Source organism: Saccopteryx leptura, chromosome X (assembly GCF_036850995.1).
Source record: "Saccopteryx leptura isolate mSacLep1 chromosome X, mSacLep1_pri_phased_curated, whole genome shotgun sequence".
Classification (NCBI taxonomy): Eukaryota; Metazoa; Chordata; class Mammalia; order Chiroptera; family Emballonuridae; genus Saccopteryx; species Saccopteryx leptura.
The window spans coordinates 28913167-28917085 of NC_089516.1; the positions used below are offsets into that span (position 1 = coordinate 28913167).

Genomic DNA, 3919 nt, shown 5'->3' on the forward strand with positions numbered 1-3919 from the left:
TTGTGAATTTGAGGTTAGGGAAAAAATAGCTAAAACTCTTCTTATGTGCTTAATTTAATTTGTATTTTGGGCTCAAAAGTATCCATGCCTATATCAGCACAGTAGTGAGAAAGTCCCCTTCCTGGGGAAGTATGTAGGAAAACTCTCACATATGGAGACAAAAAGCATGAGCATTAGGATTGGATTTGGGTCACAGATGTCAGTAGCCTAGTAACAAAGAAGAAAAATATAAATTACAGAGGATATGCAGAGTAATTAAAATACATTACAAGGCCTGACCTGTGGTGGCGCAGTGGATAAAGCATCGACCTGGAAATGCTGAGGTCGCTGGTTCGAAACCCTGGGCTTGCCTGGTCAAGGCACATATGGGAATTGATGCGTCCAGCTCCTCCCCCCTTCTCCCTGTCTCTCTCTCTCTCTCTCTCTCTCTCTCTCCCCTCTCTAAAAATGAATAAATAAAATAAAATACATTACAAGAACTGAAACATAGTACAGGAATCATTGCATTACTTTAAAAATGTTACTAAGTGACAAAGACACTGAAATATGGACACAGCAAATAGTATACAGAGATGAATCACAGGATCTTAGCCTAAGTGTTAAAAGACAAATTAGAAGACTTAAAACAAGAATTAGAAGTGTTCTAAAAATATCAATGAGCTCAGGCCCTCACAGGTCCCATGAAAGTCATCAGAGAGAATATCATGCACTATAAATAATAATTGAAATGACTAATACATTAGCCCTACCTTAAAGAAATATGTAACTAAGTAAAAGAACAATGACAAGTAGACAAACTACTGTGATATTAGGTGAAAGATGACAAGGTATTCAAGCAAAAGGCCAAGGAAGGAAGAGGCATTTGAGGTAAGCAGTGTGTCTGGGGCAAAGGAACGGTGTATTCTCTCAGAAAAGGAACTTGGTATAAGGCAAAGATATAGGTAAGCAGAGTATTTGTTCAGCAAAAGAGAGGTAACATTTGAGTTATGCATAAGAAAAGAAGAGACAAGAAGTAAGTGATAAGACTAAGGGATGCAGGAGTCACATTGTGGAACGTTTAAATGCCAGCATGAGGGGCTTTGTTTCTGAACAAGGAATAACATGACAAGAGCAACAATTCAGGCAGATTAGAGAGAAGTGTTTGGGGGAAGCGTTCTTTTCTTTTTCAGGAAAGACATAGTAAGGCAGAAAAGGTAATTATACTCAAACAAATAAATTATAGGTGAGGATTGGAATGTATGAGATAAAAATTTTAAATGCAGAGAAATAACATCAGGAACAATATAGAGTCAGAATGTAAATTGAAGTCAGAAAGAGGGCCAGTGGCCCTGGCCGGTTGGCTCAGCGGTAGAGCGTCGGCCTGGGGTGCGGGGGACCCGGGTTCGATTCCCGGCCAGGGCACATAGGAGAAGCGCCCATTTGCTTCTCCACCCCCACCCCCTCCTTCCTCTCTGTCTCTCTCTTCCCCTCCCGCAGCCAAGGCTCCATTGGAGCAAAGATGGCCCGGGCGCTGGGGATGGCTCCTTGGCCTCTGCCCCAGGCGCTAGAGTGGCTCTGGTCGCCACAGAGCGACGCCCCAGAGGGGCAGAGCATCGCCCCCTGGTGGGCAGAGCCTCGCCCCTGGTGGGCGTGCCGGGTGGATCCCGGTCGGGCGCATGCAGGAGTCTGTCTGACTGTCTCTCCCTGTTTCTAGCTTCAGAAAAATACAAAAAAAAAAAAAAAAAAAAGAAAGAGGGCCAGCATCAGAAAAAGAGAGTGCTCTTTCTATTAGATCAGCGGTTCTCAACCTGTGGGTCGCGACCCTGGCGGGGGTCAAACGACCCAAACACAGGGGTCGCCTAAAGCCATCGGAAAATACATATTTATTATACAATACATTTTCAAAGCCATTGGAAAATACATATTTATTATACAATACATTTTTAAATAAAATATGTATTTCCAATGGCTTTAGGCGACCCCTGTGTTTGGGTTGTTTGACCCCCGCCCGGGTTGCTACCCACAGGTTGAGAACTGCTGTATTAGATTATATAGTGTCTAAGATGTAGAAAAGGGCAGAGATAATGGAGGAGAATTATTTATAGCAAAGAAGTATTGGGATTGATGTGAAGCAGGGATTCAGACATACACATTGCCACCTATTAAATCATTAATTCTGTCATTGCAGATGGACAGGGAGTTCTCTGTATTTCCATGAAATGAAAATCTGCTGTCTTGATGACATACAGTCAAGTCATCATGTAGGCCTGGGCTTGGAAACACTGCTGGTGCAAGAGCCCAGGAGACTTAAATTGTCATTTGGAAGTAATACATTTGACCAACATTTGGCAGCAGTTAATGGAAAATGGCACTATCTTCTCTGATAATTTACTAATTGACATTTCCTCATACACTATTCTTTTGAATAATTGAAGACAATACCCATTCTTGTTTTGCTAATGGCAGTAAAATTTACCAGTGAAGGGTTCTGGGAGCAACAAAGGGCTTTTTAGCCAGAAATAAGAGAGGTGACCAACTTCAGTAAGGTAGAAAGCTGACTGGGTATGATTTAAGGAAAACCAAGAGATCAACCTGATTTCTAAGAATCTCCTCAGTATTCTCCTATCTCACATTTTTTCAATAGAGACAATATTACACAACAGATGTAAAAAAATTTCTTCAGACAGAAACAATTTTTATGCATAATACATAGTTTGCCTCTCAGATTTACTTTAAACAATTAAAAGAAGCAGAAGTTAAACTTCAAAGTGAGAAATCTGTTCCTGCTGGAGCTTGCATAATGGACCACCCTAAAGTGTGAACCAAAGAGATTGATCTAGAGTGATGAGAATATATGCAATGGAGAGAGAGCATTAAGATAGTACAAACTGGGCTTAAAACTGGTGACCAAGCGTCGGCCTAGCGTGCGGAGGACCCGGGTTCGATTCCCGGCCAGGGCACATAGGAGAAGCGCCCATTTGCTTCTCCACCCCTCCGCCGCACTTTCCTCTCTGTCTCTCTCTTCCCCTCCCGCAGCCAAGGCTCCATTGGAGCAAAGATGGCCCGGGCGCTGGGCATGGCTCTGTGGCCTCTGCCTCAGGCGCTAGAGTGGCTCTGGTCGCAATATGGCGATGCCCAGGATGGGCAGAGCATCGCCCCTGGGGGGCAGAGCACCGCCCCTGGTGGGTGTGCCGGGTGGATCCCGGTCGGGCGCATGCGGGAGTCTGTCTGACTGTCTCTCCCTGTTTCCAGCTTCAGAAAAATGAAAAAAAAAAAAAAAAAAAAAAAAAGAAAACAAACAAACAAACAAAAAAAAACTGGTGACCAAGTTTTTTGAATTCCATTTCAGTGGTTGCCAGGGACAAGGGTGGGGTGAAGAATGGGAGAGAGAAATGAGGAAAGGTTTGTCAAGGGGTACAAAGTTTCAGTTATGCAAAATGAGTAAGTTTTGGAGACCTAATATACAGAAATCCAACTAGAGTTAACAATACTGTATTGTATACTTGAAATTTGTTAATTGGGGAAGTTAGTTTAAGAGTGACAATTTAAAACTTACTCCACTGTTTGATATGGTTGGAAATTTGGGGCTTAATTAAGTTAAGGCATTGGAACTGGCTGGTAGAAACTCGGTAATATTCTCCTAAAATAACTGTTAATTTCTTTATCAAATCTTAGATATTTCCTCTACATGTTATCTAATGTGTATTTACTATTTTTTGAACTACATAATAAAATAAACGTAATTCGACATATCTGAGAAAATTAAAAAACAAAAGAGAATGACAATGTATGCTGAATTACAGTTTTCTTTTCTTTTCTTTTTTTTTTTTTTTTTTTCATTTTTCTGAAGCTGGAAACAGGGAGAGACAGTCAGACAGACTCCCACATGCGCCCGACCGGGATCCACCCGGCACGCCCACCAGGGGCGGTGCTCTGCCCC

The 3919-nt window shown here is 42.3% G+C and overlaps 1 non-coding gene across 1 annotated transcript; it reads left to right on the plus strand.

The window, feature by feature from the left end:
- The first annotated feature begins 1325 nt into the window (after positions 1-1325).
- On the plus strand, positions 1326-1401 carry TRNAP-GGG (transfer RNA proline (anticodon GGG)). Its single transcript has one exon. It is a non-coding gene; the product is annotated as a tRNA-Pro (tRNA).
- Positions 1402-3919: the final 2518 nt, after the last annotated feature.